This window comes from Rhinatrema bivittatum, chromosome 7 (genome assembly GCF_901001135.1).
Source record: "Rhinatrema bivittatum chromosome 7, aRhiBiv1.1, whole genome shotgun sequence".
Lineage (NCBI taxonomy): Eukaryota > Metazoa > Chordata > Amphibia > Gymnophiona > Rhinatrematidae > Rhinatrema > Rhinatrema bivittatum.
In genome coordinates, this window is record NC_042621.1 from 65,062,079 (window position 1) to 65,084,542 (window position 22,464).

The 22,464-nt window shown below is 42.4% G+C and overlaps 1 long non-coding RNA gene across 1 annotated transcript; it reads left to right on the forward strand.

The window, feature by feature from the left end:
- The first annotated feature begins 329 nt into the window (after positions 1–329).
- LOC115096097 lies at positions 330–20,058 on the forward strand. The gene is made up of 3 exons (XR_003857963.1): positions 330–432; positions 18,923–19,440; positions 19,533–20,058. It is a non-coding gene; the product is annotated as an uncharacterized LOC115096097 (long non-coding RNA).
- Positions 20,059–22,464: the final 2,406 nt, after the last annotated feature.

The following is a 22,464-nucleotide window of genomic DNA, read 5'->3' on the forward strand; positions in this document are numbered from 1 at the left end:
AATCTTACATATGAAATACGAATGTTACTTTCTTGAAAACACGGAATTAGCTTAAGAATATCCATATGAGATTTTTTTTTTTAGATCGAGGCTACAAACAGAAAAGAAGAGGCAGAGGATGCTAAAATTGTAATAAAAAAAAAATTTCATTATTGAAGCGGGAACAAAAATGGAATTTTTTATTAGATACAGTCACACCTAAAGGATCGAATGCTGAACTAGAGTGGAGTTATTTTACCTGACTTCCCTTGTAGTGATTGGATTGGATGTCCTTTCTGCTCTCTTATTGGTTTAGACCTCTAGCGTCCTGATTGGTTACTTTTCTTTCACTTTGAGCTTTCTGTGCTTTTCGCACCAAAATTTGGGCTTTAAATTGCTGTTAGCGCTGGAAGTCTGTGCGCTCCCTGGATGCTTTGATATACAACGCAATTGGTATGTTGTTAGTTTATTCTTATTTCTATGTCGGCTTGCCCTTTTTATTTCGGTTCTTATGTATATATTTATGTTTACAGATATCTGGTTTAAAGATATCTGTCCCTCCCGACGTAGCCTGATGGCGAAGCAGAGGTTTATTCTGTTTTCATAATAGGTGAATACATCCCATTAAAGTCTTTCTCATATGTTTGAGCACAGCCAGTGACAACAAGTCATGCCTTCTACTTTGTTATGAAATTGTCAGGACTCAGCTTTAATTTGTATACCTATTTTGAATTGATGGTCTTCCAACCTGGAGTTTTTTGCTACATTATTATACTGTAGAGCAGGGGTGGCCAACTTCGGTCCTCGAGAGTTACAAACAGGCCTGGGTTTCAGGATATCCACAATGAATATGCAGGAGATAGATCTGCACGCACTCCCTCTATTATATGCAAACATATCTCATGCATATTCATTGTGGATATCCTGAAACCCAGGCCTGTTCGCGGCTCTCGAGGAGTGGAGTTGACCACCCTTGCTGTAGAGACTTAAGAGCTGATTTTCAAAAGTATTTACATGCTTAAAACTGGGTTTTACATGTGTAGATGCTCTTTACCCATGTAAGTGGGCTTTTGAAAACTATTATATATGTCATTGAAGTGCACTTAGCGCAGGTAATGGCTTTTGAAAATTGCTATAATGTTATGCTACATTTACATGTGTAACTCCTTTGAAATTCACTTATAAATTTCTTCTTGCTTGGCTTTTTCTATTCCTTTGCATATTTTATTCTTATAGCCTCTGTACGAGTGTGCAGCATCACAGTTTCCTCTTGGGTTACTCATGCTTATTCATAACAGTTTTGTTTATCTTCATCATTCTGTTCAGTTTTACTGTTAGATGATATTCATTCTCTATAATTCGGTATCCCTTTGTTTCTCAGATCCTACTTTATTGTCATTATGTATTTTTTCCCCACTTCTTCATCAGCTAATTTTTGTTCATTATCTTGACAGGTATTCACTATTTTCATCAAACAACCAAATGGGAAAACAAAATGATAAATCCCTAACTCTGGTGTCCAGTACTGTACTTGTGAGTAACAATCGTTTTATAGGTTATGACTCAAGCTGTGCAACAGTGCCATTTTTACTTTATGTGATACTAAGTTATATTTTTTATATTTTTGCTATTAAAATCTTTTATCATTCTAAACTAATCAGTTTTTCAAATGCCATAGCTCCTCCAGTGTCAGCTTGCTTAAACCTTCATCACATATGAGTGCTTTAAACTTATCTTGTTGACCACTATAAGTGATAGTAACTCTTGATGGAAGCTCCTTACTTCAGATTATTGATCATGTCGCCTGATACTGACAGTGTTTTGGCGCATAGCGTCTGCTTCAGCGACTGGAGAGCTGGGTACAAACATGAATAGACACAGCCAAGACCTTCTGCCAAACACCAGAGAAAAGAACAATAATTTTATGCCACTTACTTTACTGCTGCATTCTCTTCCTCTTTTGCTCGTCGCCTTTCTGTGATTAGGACGGCATTGGTCCTAATCACATTAGTATTTAAATAATTTCTAGCCAATCAGATTCTCTCCCGGAGCTGGAAATTGCCCACTGTGTTAGGGTACATCGGCTTGTGTTGTTTCTTCATAAATGACCGCTTTATCTTTATTTCGGTTAAGGTCTACGTTCCTCCGGAACTACCCCAGTGTTACTCCCCCATGGACTTGCAATCAAATATATGATTTTTCTTTTTTATATGCACTTGCCACATTCTCCACTAATGTTTCTCAAAGAACACCCAATTGGTTCAATTTTCATGGGGCCATCAGAGACCTATTTCTGATGGGCGGGCATGAGCAATAATCTGAAGTAAGGAGCTTCCGTCGAGAGTTACTACCGCTTATAGTGGTCAACAAGATAAGTTCAAAGCAGTCAGATTTGATGAAGATTTAAACAAGCTCATGTTGGGGGAGTTGTGGCATTTGAAAAATGGATTAATTTAGAATGATGAAATATTTTAATAGCAACAATATAAAAAAATAAGAAAATATAACTTAGTACCACACAAATTAAAAATGGTACTATTGCACAGCCTGAGTCATAACCTATAAAATGATTGTTACTCACAAGTACAGAACCAGACACCAGAGTTAGGAATTTATCATTTTGTTTCCCCATTTAGTTGTTTGATGTTAGTAGTAGAGGGGTTCACAATAGAGGAACAGGTCTATTATAATTCACTATTTTCAACCTGCTCTACATTGTTTTCATGTCATTCTTTATGATGTATATTATTTAAAATATTCCTGAAAAAATGTTCTTGGTTGTCCTCTCTCTTTGCTGAATTTTTTTCATGAGGAGTTTATATACTCAAGAAAACAAATGTCTTCATTAAATTTGCGGTGTCTTCTTTTATGACATTTGTTGTGCTATTGTATATTCTATAGGCTTTGCATACTCTTGAATAAGCCACAAAAATTCCATCTTAGGCTGTTAGATCAAGCTTTTCTCTTTTATGTTTAGAGGCCCTGTGATAAGGATGCTAGATGAAAATTTTAAGGAGACTGATGTTTTAAGATAGGCATCTAGATCTGGCTTAATAAAAAAAAAATTCCCCTTCCCCACTGAGCACCTAAGTTTATAAGATTCCTAAATTTAGGTACCTTAAAAATAGGAAAGCCAAAGGTGGGGCTAAATCAGAGGAATGATTTCCATTTCCAACATTGGGTGTCTAACTTTAACTGAGGTTCCTAAAGTTACTCCAGTATAACTTTAGGTACCTTTCGTGAGGTTATAATTTAGGCACCTATATTCAGCCCAATATTAAGGAGGTCAATATTCAGAGCCACTTAAGCCAGGTAAGTTTGGACGTATCAGGATAAGAGGTGGTGTCTGAATATGCAATCATGTTTAGTGGTCACTGCTTAGCCAGATAACTATTTATCTAGTTAAATAGTTACCTGGCTAAGTGGTGGGCAGAATGAGGGATATCGAGAAGGAGCTACCTATCTGGCTAACATAGTTGGATAAGTGGCGATATCCAGATAAGTTAGACCTGCTATTGAGCAGGTCTAAAGTTAACCAGATAAACTTGTCCGGCTAATTAAAAGTTATCTGGATATATTCAGTGGTGCAGCCATGCCTCTAAATATCCTGACCAAGGCCTGGATTTATAAAAATATACTAAATATCGCATGCAATAGAAAAAGGGTGTGTTTTATGGTAATAGGCTGTTTATCACAAAGTGCATTATGTTAGCACAGATATTACTGCAATAACCTTTTTGCACTTAGTACCCAAATTGTTGCAATTTCTACTTACAACCAGTGGGGGTAGAGAGAGAAAGAGAGAGAGAGAGACTAGGTATAAGGCCCTCATACTAGGTAGGTATTTATACCTCTGTATGAGGCCCACCTAGTTACTCGAGGTGAGGTTTAGGTAGGAGTATAGGGGTTAGGGGCCACTTTGACATTCAAAGTGAGACGTGCGAACAGAGCAGTGCTCTCTTGTGAAGATTTGATGACCTTCCGAGTGAGGAAACTCACTCAAAGTTGAGATTTGTGCAATGTTCTCTCAACCTAGCTTGATAGACTCTCTACCTGAACAACATCAAGCTAGGATGAGAGAACATTGCACAAATCTCATCTTTGGGTGAGTTTCCTCACTCCGAAGATCATCAAAACTTCACAAGAGAGCACTGTTCTGTTCATACATCTCACTTTGAATGTCAAAATGGCCCCTAACCCCTAAACTCCTACCTAAACCTCATCTTGAGTAACTAGGTGGGCCTCATATAGAGGTATAAATACCTACTTAGTATGAGGGCATGATAGCTAGGCTGTCTCTCCAGTAGCTTAAAATACTGAAAATGCTATTTGTAAAAACACCACAAAGTACAATAAAGCTATATCACATGGCTTAACACAAATGAAAAAGGTGTAGTTAAAATTTGCATTAAAGCTCTGCAATATGGCTTTACAAACTGTAAATCCCAAACTCCTCCCTTTTTCCTAATTTGCATCACATCATGCGTTATGCCGTTTTCACATGCGTTAAAGGTGTTTTTCACATGCAAAAACGCCTTAACGCATACGAAAACTCCATATAGCACTTTGATAAATGTCCCCTTAAGTTAGCCAGATATGCATATCTGGCTAATTTTCCTAGTTGGAAAATGTTTATCTACCCCTCGGTGCCTTAGATCAGCTGATTATGGGTATTTAACTTTAGAATCTAACTTTGATGCTCAGTGCACGTTAAATATCGAAATCAAAGTGCTTACAGGTGGGCTGTTGACCTGTGAATTTTTCTCCTATTGTCATGTCCATTCTATATGGTGTTTGATTTTTTTTTGGTATAGTAAACTGGTAGCTGCTGTTTCTATTCTGTTCACTAATGTACTGCCTTTTTTTCAATTCTAGAACCAAAGCATTCCGCAGCATATACAAAATGTTAGTGGCAATTTTAAATTGATTAGTATAGTTCTCATGCCCTCTTTTATTGTAAGATTTGCTCTCCCAGCAATATCGTTGCTTTGTGAACTGATTACTTTGGGCTTTGTAAACAGATGTTCAATGCCATTTGCTTTGGTGAATTCTTTATTTAGAAAGTCAGTGCCATTATCATTTCATATGACCTTTATTTTTTGCTCAAATGTGTGTATTCTCTCGGTAAAGTTCTTGTCTCATCCTTTGTTTTATGGGAATAAGTGAAAATATTGTGAATTTTTCTCAACTATAGTGAAAATACAATGTGCATCACTTAAAAACATCACAAGCATTAGTCTGATGAGGTCAATAAGATCAAGTGGGATTTTTTTTGTACTCTTTCAGGCTGATGCAATATCGTGCACTCCAGTCAGCGAGCCTCTCTAAGCACATTGGACTTGTGTTTTGGATGCGCTAGTCGTACATCAAATGCAATACCAAGATTAGCGCATCCATAACGTGCCTGCAAAACAGCGCAAAGCAATTGGCGCCGATTGCATTTAAATTCCATGTAAATGACCCGATTAGCTAATAGCTATTACTCCCAATGCAGTATTGCGCGCCCAAAACTTTTGCGTCCATAGCAATTTATTTTTTTTTACATATGAAATCTAGCGCCATCCCTATCTCTGGTGTAATTGTGGTGGCGTTATTGGTAGCAAATGGTTTGTGAAAGCTTTACCTAAAAAAAATCAAAATGTTTTTTTCTGCTTATTTTTATTGGCTGACATGTAGCTACCAAATTCACTTTCCGTACATCTAGGTTTGGATTTTGTAGTAGATTGCTATTGGACGTCATGCGAGTCTGCTGTCTATTGTGGTTTCTCATGTTCTCCTGCAACCCTTGTGAACTTGAGCTGTCCAAGCTGATTCAACGCTGTTATTGCCATTAGTGCAAGTTTGGTTTCCTGGCATCCTTATTTGTGTTCAGTCACGGCGTCTGCTTCATCTTGCATCGCGACAATTTCCCTTTGGCCTTTAAAATCTTGATATTCGCGCTCCTTTTGTCGGTTTGCAAGGGGTATACCAACGTGTGCTATTATCATGGTTTATTCATCCGCATGTTCCATACTGAAGTTTTTATCTTTGCCAGCATCTGAATCCACGATATTGATGCCAAGTTTTGGCTTTGCACACTATTTCTTGATCTGCGTAATGTTTGGCGCTGGTTTCTTCATCTTCTGTTTTTAAAGCATGGTGGATTGTTACCATTTCAATGTTTTCATTCACATCAAAAGATCTCAGAAAATTGTGATATCGGGGTGATGGTAAGACATGGTTCTTTTCATTCATTTGTACACCCATACATTTTGCCTTTTTTGCAAGTTTTTCAGGCCCATCGTTAACTTGCCCATCGTATCTTGCTGCAAGATTGCTCTACTTTTTGTTTGTGATTGCAAAGTTCACTTATATATCTAAGCTTGCACCTTCTGTGGCACAAATAAGCATTACTTCATTATTATTCTTAAACCAAGCATTATAAACTTGTTTTCTCTGTTGCTGTAACTGTGTTGGGTGGTTGTTTTCCTTTCTATTGATAAATATGGCAGCAACTTCTGTGCAGCAAGTGCTATTGTAATGCAGAATTTCTAATTAATATAATTAGTTGAATTTTAGCATTGGAATTGTGTTTATTGTTCCTGATGACGATTGAGCCTCCACCACCCTCCCGACCCCCCCAAAACCATTTTAAAATTACCTTTTTAAAGATGGTGCCGGCCGTCCAGTGCTCCTACCATGTGACAGGGGCCGGCCAATGGCACGGTTACCCTGTCACATGGTAACGGGACAAAGGGCCATTGGCACCATTTTTATTAGTGGCAGCCGACGGCCTGAGAGCGGGAGATCACTCCCGGGGCCCACTGGACCACCATGTAATTTTAAAACGTTTTTGGGGGGGTCGGAAGGGTGGTGGAGGCTAAGGGAGCAGTTTTAAAGGGTCGGGGTGGGTTTTTTGTTTATCGGCCGACAGCCCAAGCACGAGAGAACGCTCCCGGGACCCCCGCTGGACCACCAGGTAATTTTAAAATGTTTTTGGGGGGGTCGGGAGGGTGGTGGAGGCTAAGGGAGCGGTTTTAAAGGGTCGGGGTGGGTTTTTTGTTTGTCGGCCGATAGCCTGAGCGTGAGAGAACGCTCCCGGGACCCCCACTGGACCACCAGGTAATTTTAAAACATTTTTGGGGGGGTCAGGAGGGTGGTGGAAGCTAAGGGAGCGGTTTTAAAGGGTCAGGGTGGGTTTTTAGGTTGTGTCCTAACTCCCGTTAGTGTGCACTAACCCGATTAACGATTTTTTCATGATAAATCGGTGGGATTTCTATTGTATCGCACTCTTTAACAATTAATGACGATTTAAAAAATATCGGACGATATTTTAAATCGTCAAAAAATGATTCACATCCCTAGTAGATATTCAGCCGCTAAATGGCTAGTTAAGTTAGCCAGATACCCATATGGTATACTATCCAGCTAACTTACCTGCCTATGGCTGTTCTAGAGTTAGCCGGTTAACTCAGCTCCTCTCTGAAACGCCTACCTCCCGCCCCAGGAACACCCCCAACTTACCCGGCTAAGTTCTACCTGGATAACAGTTTATCCAACTAGAATTTAGCTGGGTAAGCATTTTTTTAAAATGTGGCTAAGTCATGTAGATAACTTTCCTTTTCAATATGTACCCCAAAGTAGATGCGATGGGGCCGGATGAGATATATCCGAAGGTAGTAAGGGAACTTAATGATGTCCTGGCAGCTCCGCTGGCTGACCTTTTCAATGCTTCTTTAGAGTTTGGAGTAATCCCTGGAGGACTGGAAAAAGGTGAATGTGGTTCCTATTCATAAAAGTGGAAGCAAGGAGAGGGCTGGTAACTGCAGACCGGTTAGTCTGAACTCTGGGGTAACTAATCTAATGGAATCGCTGTTAAAACAGAGGATAGTACAATTTTTGGAATCCAATGGATTTCAAGATCCAAGGCAGCATGGGTTTACCCAGAGTTAAATCTTGTCAGATGAATCTGATCAATTTCTTTGATTGGGTGACAAGAGATTTGGATCAAGGGAGAGCGCTAGACATAGTGTACTTGGATTTCAGCAAGTCCTTTGATATGGTTCGACATAGAAAACCTATAAATAAAATGAGCGCCCTTAGGGGTAAATTTTAAAAGGAGTGCACACGTGTGAGGTTCCCAGCACGCACACATGGACGCGCCGATTTTATAACATGCGCGTACGGTGCGCACATGTTATAAAATCCATTGGTTGCGCACACATGTACACTGGATTTTAGAATCCGCGCGTGTGTGCGGGCAGCGCGCACAGTGGGGTGAATTTTAGTAAATTGCGCAATCAGGCCTTCCCCAGTTCCCTCCCAGTCCGCTCCAATTAAGGAACGGACCGGGAGGGAACTTTCCTATCCCTAACCCTACTCTTCCTTCCTCTTCCCCTCTCCACCCCGACCCCTAACCTAACCCTAACTATCCCCATTTTTCTTTGTTTTTTTTTACTTACTGCTCTGTCGGAGCAGAAGAAACTTCTGCACGCCGGCCAGCTGCCGGCGAGCGCTTCCCCTGAACATCGGCTAATGGCCGCTGTCCCGGCCGGCCTCTGTCCTACCCCCGCACATCCCTGCCCAGACCATGCCCCCCCCGGCCCACCCCTTTTTCAGGGCCCAGCACTTGTGCACGTATTGGGCCCGGCCACGTGTGTGCGATATGTAACTTATACAGGAACATCAGTATATAAAAATAAATAAATAAATAAATAGATGTCTCGATTTTTACGCGCACAAGCCCTTTAAAAATGTGCCCTTTAGTATGGAACCTTGATTTACTGACCGGGTTAGAAACTGGCTGGGGACAACAAAGGGTGGTGGTAAATGGAGTTTTCTCTGAGGATGGGGATACTACTAGCAGTGTCCCTCAGGGATCAGTCCTTGGACTGCCACTTTTCAACATTTTTGTGAGTGACATAACTGAAGAGTTGTTGGGAAAGTTTGTCTTTTTGCTGATGATACCAAAATCTGTAACCGGGTGGCCAATCAGGTGGATAAAGTGACAGTAAAAGCCAGAAAGATGCTTGGCTGCATAGGGAGAGGAATGGTCAGCAGAAAAAGGGAGGTGATATTGCCCCTGTAGAGGTCCCTCAAAAGACCTCACTGTGTACAGTTCTGGAGACCGCACCTTCGAAAGGATATAAACAGGACAGATTCAGTCCAGAGGGTGGCTATTAAAATGGTCAGCGGTAGCCTAGTGGTTAGAGCAGTGGGTTACGAACAGGAGACCAGGGTTCGAGTCCTGCTGTTGCTCCTTGTGACCTTGGGCAAGTCACTTTACCCTCCATTGCCTCAGGTACAAACTTAGATTGTAAGCCCTCTGGGGATAGAGAAATACCCACAGTACCTGAATGTAAACCGATGTGATATCTCAGATCAAACGTCAGTATATAAAAATAAATAAATAAAAGCATATGGGGACAGACTTAAAGATCTAAACATATACACCCTAGAGGAAAAATGAGATATGGGAAATATGATAGAGACATTCAAATATATCAAAGGTTTCCATGCACAGGAGGTGAGCCTCTTACAATGGAAAGAAGGCTCTAGAACGAGAGGTCATATGATGAGATTGAAAGGAGGAAATATTTTCTCTACAGAGAGGGTGGTGGATTTGTGGAACAACCTCCCAGTAAAGGTGTTGGAGGCAAAAACAGTATCTGAATTCAAGAAAGTGTGGGATAATTACAGGGATCTCTAAGGAAGTGATGGGAACTAAACTAAACTAATTGGACAGCTGGGCAGAGTGGATGGGCCATATGGTCTTTTTCTGCTGTCATGTTTCTGTGTAGTACTGTTTGTGTTTCTCTTGACTGACTGTGTTTTTTATGGTACTTGTAATATTGCTTTTAACTAATGCAGAATGCCTAGAGCTGTGGATAGGCATTTTACAACTGGAAATGAATAGCGTAAGAGTATGGCAAGACCTATGGATTTCTGCTGAGTGAAGCCAAACTGAAGTTCACATCGAACAAATATCCTCATTCTTAGTGAAAAACAAATAGGTCCCAACAATGTCCCTTTGCGATCTGAGTGTTACCACATTAGGTGACTCATCAAGCACCACTATATTTTTTTGTTTTCTATTCAATAATTAAAGCATTATGCTTGAGCATAAACAAAGCAGGGTTTCAAGAGAAGGAAATTATCCACTCCATGGTTAATGAATGCGTATTCTGAATATTTATGGGTCACCTGCTGCTGTATAAACCGCTGGCAATTTCCTTTGTTTCCATTTCTAGATCTGTTCGCAGTGGTGTACAAGCCCTTTGATGTTCCGTATCTGAATGTGATAATAAATATTTCATACAGGAATGATGATTCTTCTGATTAAACACCCACTATGGTATTTAGAGTGAGACATTGCAACCTGTCTCAAAAGTTCCCCCCTCTCACCCTCCCCTCCACCCATCCAAACATGGTTGAGCAAATTACCATACTGGAATCAAAACCTTTAGAGAAAAAAGGATGAAGCTGCACTGCACAGAATTAATCATACAATGATTTACATTAACATTGTTGGAGGGTTGAGCTACTCAGTGTTGCGGGAGTGCTAGGGAGCGATCCCACTTCCAGGGAGAGTGGTGTGCCCTTGGACCATGACACGACTGCAGAGAGGAGCTCCTAGAAGTGCTGAGACAGGTGAGACGTATCCCAGCATAGGCAGACAGGCAGAAGACCAGGGACTCGCAGCTCCGCTGAACCTGACACATCAGTAGAGACCCAACAATGCAACGCTGGTCTCTGGGGTAGCCCTCCAGCCACTCGATAGCCCTTTCAGACCTGCCGTATGGGAACGGAAAATGCACCAGGACTGACAGAGGTCGAGGGTGGAAGAAGATGAGACTTGAAGACTGAATACAAAAGGACGATACTTGAAGACGAGGATCAGATGAGGAAATAAGGATGAGGCAAGGCTGAAGAGAAGAACATCAGGGACACTGATGAAGACACTTGCTGAGTGAAAAGACGACAGAAGAGTTAAAACTCAGTATGAAGGTATCCAGCCATGACTCATAGCAGCAACCATCCTGGACTGAGGCTTTGGGGACCCAGCATAATCAGCGCATCCAACCTGAAAAAGCGGCGGCTTCAGACCCAACACGGAGAATGAATCAGAAGGTCAACTGAAGTTGAAGAGGATAGTCCACTAGGAAGTAAAATCCAGAACCAGGATATCCAAGAGGAAAGTTATCCTGACGAGGGTGCCAAAGAGTCAGAAGGCTTCCTTGACGAAGGAGCCCAAAGGTTCCGAACGCTTGACAGCAAAAAGGACAGAAGACGAGGACATCAAAAGGATTCTGAAGACGAAGACAACTTGACACGAAGATGTCAGGTACGTCAGGACATCTGGACTTTAACCCCAGGGACACTCAGTCAAGAGAATCAAGGAGGTGTCAAGTGAATTGGAGAACAAGACATCTGGACTTCAGACCCCCAGGTCACCCAACCAAGAGCAGCAGGGAGGCTCTGAAAGGCAGAACAATAGGATGACTGATTTCTGGAAGGACAGGACATCAGAAGATGAGGACTTCAGGAAGATCTGAAGGAGAAAGCATCAAGAGGGTTGGATGACGAAGACATCTGAAAACAAAGACTTAGGATCCGGCGAGAGACCAAACATGGAACAAAGACGAGACGAAGGATCAGGAACTACAAAGGAAGACAAGGGAATTCCCACGAAGAACAGAGTGCCTTGAAGAAATGGAGCTGGAGATCAGGAACTCCTGGACCAAACAGCTGGAATGGAGGATCTAGGAGCAGTCCGACTCCATGACTGACTCCTTGTGAAGGCAAAGAGGAACTGAAGGCTGAACTCTTTTGTAGGGCTGAAGAGGAACATCCAGGATGACATCATAAGAAGGAGCCAGGAGGTCTGGCCCTTTAAATCCAGAGAAGAGGCGCAGCCCCGCACCTAAGGAGGCAGGACTAGGGATATAAGCCTTGCTGTGAGGAAGAAAGCAGGCCTGAAGCATCTGAGGCGGCTCCTGCCACAAAGAGAAGCTGAGGATGACTCCACACCACCCAGGAGGAGCAGAAGACGGCGGTTCTGCCAGCGCTGGAAGATGGAGAGTGTCGGCGGCCTCCGGGCTGTGAAGAGGAGCTTCGGGGTGGCCTCCCGGCCGCAGAACAGGAGGAATGATGGCGGCACTCCCTGCCATGAGAAGACAGCGTCGGCGGCCTCCTGGCCACATCAGGTCATAGCGGCACGACCGCAAGCCGTGAGGGGAAAGATGTGGGCGGTCTCCTGACCACCCAGGAGCACCAGCAGCAGCCCTCCTGGCTGCAAGAGCAGCTTCGGTGGCCACGGCCGCATGGAGATTGCGGCAGTGAAGCAGGCAGGCAGATGGAGAAACTGGCTGAAAAAGGTGAGAGAGTGCTCACGGCTAGGCCCGCGAGCAGAATCGTAACACTCAGGTTACATCATTACAACCCAGGTGTCTAAAGTGTAGTTATTTTGTGTGTGTGCCAGATCTGCTTCGTGCAGACAGGACCTCTGATCCATCCAATTGTATCTTTCTACCTTTAAGGGTATGGAATACTTAGATTACCTTTATTAAATGAATATCTTCGGAGACAACAAATACCATCCCACATTCCAGCCCCTAAGCCTGACAGCCTTTAACGCCAATGGACCACATGCATCCTCCATTTCCCAGGATCTAAAGTGGCCAACAATACCCTCACTTTTGCCTCTGCAGGTTATGAACAATCTCTTCCTCCCTCCCAGGGTATAAGGTTCCCAACCTGGTAATGAGCAAAGAGCACTATGTGCATACTGCAAATGTGCTCAAGGGTTCCCCTCCCTCCATACAACTTCCACCTAAAAGGACAAAAGTTGTTGGAATAACCCTACCCCTGTGAAAAAATATCAACATTGATATCCTCCTGTCCCTTGAGTCGTCTTCTCTCCCAACCCTTATTCCCCAGATAACTTGTCTTCTCAGAATATGCCATCATTGGAAAACAGATCATGAGGATTAACTCTCTTTAGTCCCTGATCTTGGTGACATTGCCTCCTCTCCAGGGTTGTCCTTTTTTGATGGGCTTTTTCTCTTCCTAGAAGAAAGAGGGCAGGGCCACTAGGACTGGTGCCAAGTTCAAGGTGCTTCTCCTTAGCATAGTCAATTCTTTGTTGCATGTTACTACAATTATAGCAAATCTTGCTATAGTGTACTGTATACCCAACAATACAATGTTCATCTCTTGAATGAATTTCTCTCTTGTCATGGTAAACTATCTCACTGAAATCTGAAAACAAAATGGTTTAGGGTCCTTGTTTATTTAAATATCTTTAAACTCTGAACGCCACTGAAAAAGACAGAAATGAGTAGGGGTGTTCATGGAAAAAATGTTTGGTTCAATTCACTTTTTTGGTTCAATTTACTGTTTCGTTTGGTTTGAATAATTCATTTCATCTCCTTATTTATTTATTTATTTATTTATTTATTTTTAATTTTTATATACCGAAGTTCTAGTAGGGACTACAAATCACTCCGGTTTACATAAAACGAAGAACTGCTCAACAGATAGCGGAGCTTTACATGGAACCGTATAACATATGGAACAGTATAACTGGTTGACAATTTAACATAGTGCTAAATAAAGAGATAATATTTTAACTGGTAATAAATAATATATATATAATATATATATAATATATAAGAAGTATAACTATTTAACGTAGCAATAAATATAAATATAAGCAATGCCTAATATATATATGAAATAAAGTGAATTTTTGAGCTCAGATAATTGTCCATTTGCAGATTCTTAAAAGTAGTACTTTATACAGTGTCCATAGTTAAGGGATGGAAGTCTGTCAGTCATAGTAAGATTAAGCGTCTGGGAAAGCTTGTTGGAAGAGAAACGTTTTCAGTCTTTTTTTGAATTCTTGATAACTGGGTTCTAGTCTAAGATCTGGGGGAAGCGTGTTCCACTGGTGTGGGCCTGCTGAAGATAGCGCTCGTTTGCTCAATGATGATTTTATTTGCGGAGCATGCAGTGTTCCTCTGTATGCGCTTCTGATTGGTCTGGAGGAAGTTTGCGGTTGGAGTTGAGAGCTTAATGTGATGGGGGCTAGATTGTTTGTCGCTTTGTGGATGATAGTGAGTACCTTATAGAGTATCCTTTGTTTAATGGGGAGCCAATGTAAGCTCTGAAGGATTGGGGTGATATGGTCTTTTTTGTTAGTGCTAGTTAGAATTCTAGCCGCTGAATTCTGAACCATCTGTAATGGCTTGATAGTGTTGGCGGGAATACCTAGTAGCAGGGAGTTGCAGTAGTCGAGCTTGGAAAGAATGATGGATTGCAGTACTAGCCTGAAGTCGGAGAAGTGAAGGAGGGGTTTAAGTTTTTTAAGGACTTGCAGTTTGTAAAAGCAGTCCTTTGTAGTATTGTTTACGAACTTTTTTAGGTTTAGATGATTATCTAGCCATGCTCCAAGGTCTCTGACGTCAGATGAGAACGAGTTGTTTGTGTTAGGTAGAGAAAGGCTGGAAAAGATTGTGCGTGGATCCTGGGAGACAATGAGCATTTCGGTTTTATTAGCATTTAATACTAAGTTAAGGCTTGAGAGTAGGTTTTTGATGGGCTGTAGGCATTCGTTCCAGTACGTGATGGTTTTTTGAAGGGATTCTGTGATCGGAAGGAGGATTTGTATGTCGTCTGCATAGAGGTAATGGGTAAGCTTAAGGTTTGAGAGTAGATGGCAGAGAGGGAGGAGGTAGATATTGAAGAGGGTGGGTGAAAGTGATGATCCTTGTGGGACTCCTTGCTCTGTCAGGATTGGGTGCGATTCTTTGTTGTTTATCCTTACTTTGTAGTATCTTTTGCTTAAGAAGGAATGGAACCATCTAAGGGCTGTGCCTTTGATCCCTATGTTGGCTAGTTGGTCTATTAGAGTGTTTTACCGTATCAAATGCAGCGGAAAGATCCAAAAGAATGAGCAGGTAAGATTGTTTATTCTCCATTCTTCCATTAAAGTCAATGGGGGAAGCAGTTGACTCTAACTTTGAGGTTTTCCATCCACATTTTTTGAAACTTGTTGGCAGGTATCATCAGCAGCAGCAACTGCACACCAAGACACCAAGAGTGAAATAAACAGCCCACCATATCAAAAGAGGAACAAAGGGCACCAACAATACCATGAAAAGCCCAAGCCATTGTAGGAGGGGAAACGCAGCACAACTAGTGACACGAATACACCAGAGCTCCAAAAGAGTGACACACTAGCACAAACAGTGGAATGAATACCCAATGCACCAAAAATGGAGCAAAGGGCACCGAGTGGCATCAATACCCCTAAGGCATAGAGAGAGAGGAGTGTGGCAGGAAGAAGAATGGTATGAATACCCCAAAGCATAGAGTGAGGGGTATGGAAACAAACACAATGCATTAACACCCCAAGGCATGCTTAATCCCTATGTTCACTAAGGGCCTGAGTTTTAAAAGCATTTATACATGTGAAACTCGAGTAAGTGGGCTTTTGAAAATTGCTACAGTATATGCCATTGAATTGTCCATAGAATATACTCTCATATGTGCAATTTACTCAAATAAATGGCTTTTGAAAATTGCTATGATAGTGTTATATTTACACATGTACCTCCTTTGAAATTTCCTCCTACGAATTTACTGTTGAGTCGCACACAGAATTAGTTCATACCCAGAAGAATTATTTTATGTATCTTAATTTTTATGTTTTTAGCTATTTATGTTATTTTGTAATCCACTTTAGAACCATGCAGCATAAGGCAGAATATAATGGGGATTAAAAATGGTAGCCATAAGCAAAGCCTTGGACCCACCATTATAAATGGCAGACAACACTGCTGGATCAGGTTCCAATTGAGCTGGAAATCCAAAGATCAGGAAGACTATTCCATAAATGAATACATAAACGTTATTGATAACATTTATGAACCTCAGTGATAAATACTGACAAATGAGGCTTTACACCTTGCACTTGAACGTAAACAGCAGTTCCAAGGGGAAAAAGAAGCTACTGCCTCACTGCCAGCTGCAGTTTCACAGACATTGAGAGCATCAGCCATCCATGCTGTTTGCATCCGTATCTAAGACTCTAACTTATAAAGCAGGAGGCCATAAAGATCTAGATGCGTGGCCTGGAAGTGCTGTCAGGAAATCAGAGAGCTTGCTCCATCCTGCTCGTCTTGTAATAGAAAATAAATAATGCAATGTAAGAGAGAGCAGGGGAACGTGATGATCTAAGTACTAGCTAGGAAGCAGTGATCGGTTTAGATATCTCTTCCCAGAATATCATAGTTAATGTCGCAGAAACAGCCTATTAGTTCCAGCCAAGCTGGCACATAAGTACCAATTATTGTAGTGCATCAGAACCCTTTCTAGGAGTGTATTATTTACTGCATGCTCCTCCTTGTTGGCATCTCCTCTAACATTGCAATGTAATTAATGCAGGAAAAAAAGCAATGCAGATTTTTCCAGGCAGGCTCACTACAGTAATTGTTCAGTTCAGGTTTAGGCACAAAAGAGATCACTATTCAAAAGGATTTGCCTGGCTAAGATTTATCCGGACAAATCTGTAGTCTAAATATTTTCCTCTGTATAAGTCTTTATCTGGTTGAAACCTCTAGGGTGAATTTTAAAAGCGTTGCTTGCGTTAAAAGGCGCATATATGCGAGTATCTGGGCCAATGCATGAGCAATACGTATTTTAAAAGCTGCAAATTGCGTGCGAGCAAGTAAAAAATAAAAAAAGAGGGCAGCGTTGGCATGTGTAAGGGACATTCCGGGGCGAAGCCCCAATTTATGCGCACAAATCCACATTTTAAGTCCGGCGGCCGCAGCACGCGGCGGGCTGTTAGTGGCACATTTATTTACTTCTGCTCTTGATAAGTTGTAAGTCTGCAAAAATATCTGTTTAGGCCTAAAACCACTGGGTGAGGTATCTGGGCCAATTGGGGTGAGTCTAGGCTGAAAAACCAGAGGGGTCTGGAAGACCTCGAGCCAGACTGGGCAAACTGGTAAAACTGGGAATGTCCTTCACACGAGCATATTTTAAAATCCGCTTGCCCTGCATGTATTAAAGCTGACAAAGTCCTAAGGAAGCTATGCAAATTACATTTGCTTAAGTAACCGCTTAAAATTAAGAGCACACGTATGCGCAGTAGAGTCATTTTAAATCAATCGCACACACAATTTAAAATTCCTGTGTATGTGTGCTTGTGCGCCTATATGCGTATGTATAGTGCTCGCGCGCTTGTTTTAAAGTTACTGTCCCTCTGAAGAAAAATAAGGTATTCTGGGTATGGGGCTTAAACTTAGATGAGTAAAAGCAGGTCTGAAGTTATCTGGGCATGTGTACCTGGATAACTTTAGTCTAAACCGGCTACTTTAAAACCTTACTGGTTAAAGGACGCTAAATTGAAAGTAAAAAATAATAAAAGTTTGCTGGCCTGCTGCCCTGATCCCCACCCCACTGTGAAACATAGCAACTGAAACCCTCCCCCCTCAAGCTCCCCAAAAGTTATTAAACATTGAGAAACTATCAGCCCAAGCAGCTTCCCCACTCCCTATCCCCCCTCCAATTCTGAATTTTTTTAGTGACCTTTGAACCCCCTTCCTAAAGACCACCCTTCCACCTGCAAGCCAAACAGCGACCTTTCCGTCCCACCCAACATCCCCCAAAACCCTCACACTATCAGGCACACAGCAGGACTGTAGGGCTTCCAGCAGCATCTAAAGTTGCTTTCATAGCGAAACTGGCAACATAAGCTACCAATGTTGCTGCCAGATTACACACTCTGGGGCCGATGGAATAAAAGACGCGCAAAGAAAATACGTTCATGAAGTACGCACATGGTTTTAACGCGCGCGCAATTTCTTGTCGGTACCACGCATGCAATATTTAAATGAATCAGAAATGAAAAGTGCTCGAAAGATGCGTTCGTAGTTCAAAACAGAGCGTTCGTAGCGCCATACATTTTATTGCATTGGATGTTCAACTTTGCATCGCGAGTGCGATCAGTGTCTGCGTATACCTGTCAAAAAGGTTTTTGTCAACTATAATACAATAAAACAATTGTTCAACTACAAAAGTAATGATGTTTTAATTAGAAAAGCAATATTTGAAATCGACTTTGCTCCCCTACTGTGAAGTCAGCAAATGGGTCATAATCCTATCTGCAGTGTATATAAATCACTGCCACGAGGTAAACTTTCCTTTTGTGCCAAGTTCAATTGGACCTGTATTGGCTGCAGAATGGTGCAAACTGGTCCCTTGAATTCACATGACTTCTGCTTTATTTAATCTCTTTATTTTCTTCATTTTCCAAAGGTAAGAGGTGGTTGCTTTCTATTTATTTAAATGTTTTTACATGCTGGGGGTTTTTTCGACGTCTAGAAAATGGACATCCTTTGAAGGCATCCACAAATGGGTTTTTATCGACTCCTGATTCCTGGGTGTCCATCTGCCCACCATTCAGTGCTCAAAAAGGACATCCATATATAACACGGCTTGGACATCGCTAAATTGATATCAGGGGCCCAGGATGCAAGGATACTGAAAAAGTAGATAAGAATGTTTTCTGAGTGCCTGGGGGAGACCTGTCCACCAACCATTATCTAACCTTTTTCTGTATCTTTACATTCTGGCCCCTGGAAACCAATTTAGCAATGCCCAAGTCTTGAACACCAATCCTTTAATGAGTTATCAACACTCCATTATCAAACATCAATCAGTAGAGCGTCCCCATGGATGTTCTGATTCTTGGATGTGCTCTCTGAGAGGCCTTTCTCTCTCTGTTCATACTCTCTGGAAAGCCTGTGTCTATCTGTCCATGCTCTCTGGGAGGCCTTTCTCTCTCTGTAGTCTTTTTTTCTGTCTGTCCTTTATGTTTTCTCATGTATCATTGCTCTTCTTGAAATTGTCAAAAACAGGTGTACAATACTTTTGTTTCCTATCTCTGTTTCAGCAGTGACCGAGTGAAATGGAGAACAATTGTCGAAATGTTGATGGCCAAGTGGACAGACAGCTCAATGGAAGAAAATGAATGTTGCCTCAAGACGACAGACAGGCAACTGTGCAGGAAGAGCTGGCAGGCCCCAATGGTCTCCAACCTCCACAGAAGCGTGTACATGATGTACGCTTCTCTGATGCAGAGAAGGAGCAGCTATGCCAGAGTATTTGTGAGAACTATAGGGCGCTCTTCAAATCCAATTTTTCTGCATTGACCAGGAAGCAAATCTGGGTGCAGATTGCACAAGAGTCAGTCTCCAGGGGTCAAGCAGATTCAGCACTGCTGGCGTGACACCCACAGGGAGGTGAATGAGAAGATGGGAAAGGTTGCGGCTTCACAAAAACGGACAGATGGTGGACCTGCTTATGCTCTGACATTGACTCCCCTGGAGGAGCTGAGCCTGTCAACTCTGCACCTAGAGGTGGTGGATGGAGTGCCTGTACCCAATGGGTGTGACTCAGGACGACCAGAAGGTACAATTTTTTAACTAACTACTGTGTTTGCATTGTTTATTTCTTTTTCTGGTGCTTGGATGATCAAGATAACTAATTATTGACCTTGTTAGCCATTCCTGCAGCTATACCGGTGAAAAATGTGACCACTCAGAATATGGATGACGGTCTGGAAGGAGACTTCAATACCAGAATTCATGTTCCCGGACATTTCAGATGAGCACCCTCCCATTGAGAGTGAACTGGTTGGAGTCCCAGCCTGAGGAAGAGTAGACACTAACCCTACAGGAGGACACCCCTGAAACACAGTCAGTGGAGGCTACAGGGGCTCCAGTACAGCAGCAGGAGGAAGTAGTTGGCATGCCCATCATCTGCCTAGATGAGTTGGCCAACAACACGATGACCAACCTGATCGAACGGCAGCAAGGTCACAACACTGCTGTTGCCGAGGGGTGGACTGCAGTCCACTCGGTCCTCCAGTAAATGCAACATGATAACGCTGAATTCATGACCAAAATGACCGCACTTGTGGGCTGTCTGATCGTGGCCGGAGAGGGCTTAACCAAAGCCTTCACGTCACTGAACCCACAGTGATAGTTCTCTATTTCTTAGTTTTTGCAGTAAAATAGTGCTGTGTTTTTCAAAGGCTTCAATGTCTCTCATTATTCCATTGTTTTAAAGTTGTCTATTTTATACCTTCGTTTGTTTTATTCAACAAGGGTTAAGCGTTTCACCAAGTGTGGAAAGTCTGCAAAGAAAAACATAGGAGATAGTGGCACAACCTAACAAGGGGCCACTTTATTGAGCAGAAGGCCCCCTTTCTTATTATCACTTTTCTTCCCTTTTCTTCCCCCAACCCCTAGACATCATTTCTATTATTATCTAGCCCAATCCCCACCCAACCCTGGCATGAACACTGTCATTGTCCTATCCCCCTATCTCTTCCCTCTCCATTGTATTTTTGCCCATGCACATTACCTTGAGCAATGGGACAGCACTGGTGTTGGTTTTAATAGTTGGACAGCCAAGAGGACAAGCAGCAAATTTCAAGATGTTTATGCATATATATATATAAACATATATAAAAATATTTACAAAAATAAAATTATGTATTTACAAAAAAAGGAGAGGGTTGGGATGGAGGGCAGGGATTGTGTTGGTGTCCCTCGGGGATGAGGAGGAGCATCACTGGCAGGACGGTGGGAGCTCACTCGGCCAGGGCCAGGACAGGACCATCAGTGATTGAGCTCTTGCGATAGATGAGAGAACCTTAATCATCTGCTGCTGGCCTTGTACCAGCTGACCAAGCAGTGCAAGCACAGCATCCAGGTGTGCCTCGATTGAAGAAGGCCTTCCTTCTTCACGAGGTATGTCCTCAGATGCAGCCTCTTGCTTCTGCCGATCGCAGGCCACAGATGGAGCATCAATGGAGGGCTCCTCATTGTCAATGATGATTACCTTCTCGTCCTGCAGGGACACAAGGCGGGAAATGGGAAGGGAGAGGATGTAGTGGTGTTGGGAGTGGTAGTGATGGCAGAGGTGGCAGGGCTGGTGGAGGTGGTGGTGACGGCTGAGGTGGTGCTTACAATTCTTCCTCCTACTCTTCCTCCTCTTCCTCTTCCTCCTTTTCCTCCTCCTCTGCGCTGGAGGTATCTGAAATAGCAAATAGCAATGTGTTGGGGAAAAGGAAGATAGAAGGATGGGCCAGAAGGAAGGTGGTGGTCAAGATGCATCGATTTTACACAACAGATATAAATAAACCTTATTATTTCTACTCACAACAATAAGATTTTTAAGGAGAAAAGAGAAGCCAATGGACTAGTATGCCCATCAATCACTATTTTATCAATTTAGGGGGTGGAATAATTGGCTATGATTCCTAATATACTCACCATTCAGCTGCCCACGTCTGGCACGGAAGGACAGGAGCCACTCCTTCTCTCGTCGTAGATGCCTGGCCCTCTTTTTCAATGCTTCCACCTGGCAATAAGAATTAAAAATGCAAAAAAAATGTAAATATTACTATACACAGAAAATAATGCAGAACCTGCACCGCCCACCCATTCTACAATTCAAACTACAATTCTAGGCTTCACCCATACTCACTTCTCTTGGGTAGGACACTTGGGCATTAAATGTCCAGCCAGGACACTTGGGCATTAAATGTGCCAGCCAGTCAGCATCTGCCCTTTCCTGGTTCCACCGGTACCCAGGGCAAAAGTATAGGTGCCTCTCATCCTCAACAATCAGGGACTAAAGCAGTCGAACATCACCTTCAGTGAAGTTTGGCAACCGGTTGTGAGACATGCTGCCAATGGTTCTGCTCAAAATGGCCATCATAAGACATGTGCACAAGGAACCATGTGTGAGGAAGAAAAGGGTTATCCAAGTCCAGGGCGTCCTTTAAAGGTGCCAGATTTGAGCTTCCGAACAACCTGAGATCAGCAGCCCAAGTTCGGCATCTTTAAGAGATGCCATGGACTTAAGCATCCATTGATGCAGCCCCTTGTGGACGTCGATGTCCACGACATCCCTTAAAGGCGGCAAATTTGGGCTACCAAACAACCTTTTCAGGGACGCCTTGGATGTAAGTGACCAAGCTCAGGACGTCTGAATTCAGTATATCTCTGGAAGGGACACTGGTCAGATAAGATGTTAAGGGACTACATTAAACCACAGATACACCCAGCTGTAAAAATGTTATTTATTAACTAAAAAAGAAATCAGAAACAAAGATAACATTAGAAAATCCTGGAACATTCTTCAGTGCCTCTCTCAGACTCCAAATACAACTCCTAAAATAGAAAGCAAAATGAATGGATTTAGATTATTCGAAATATCTTTGACAGAGGAGAGGGGGTCATTTGTAAGACCTCTAAGAACCTACATGAGAAATTCTCTGCAATGACCCTTAGCAAACCTCCGAGCCTCGCACTGTGTTGTCCGCTTCTGCAGCTGGTTGTAGAGATGGGTCTGGGGCAAGTTTTCAGGGACCTCCACTTCCAGCCCAAAGGGCAACGTGAGGTTATGTAGCATGCAGCAGGG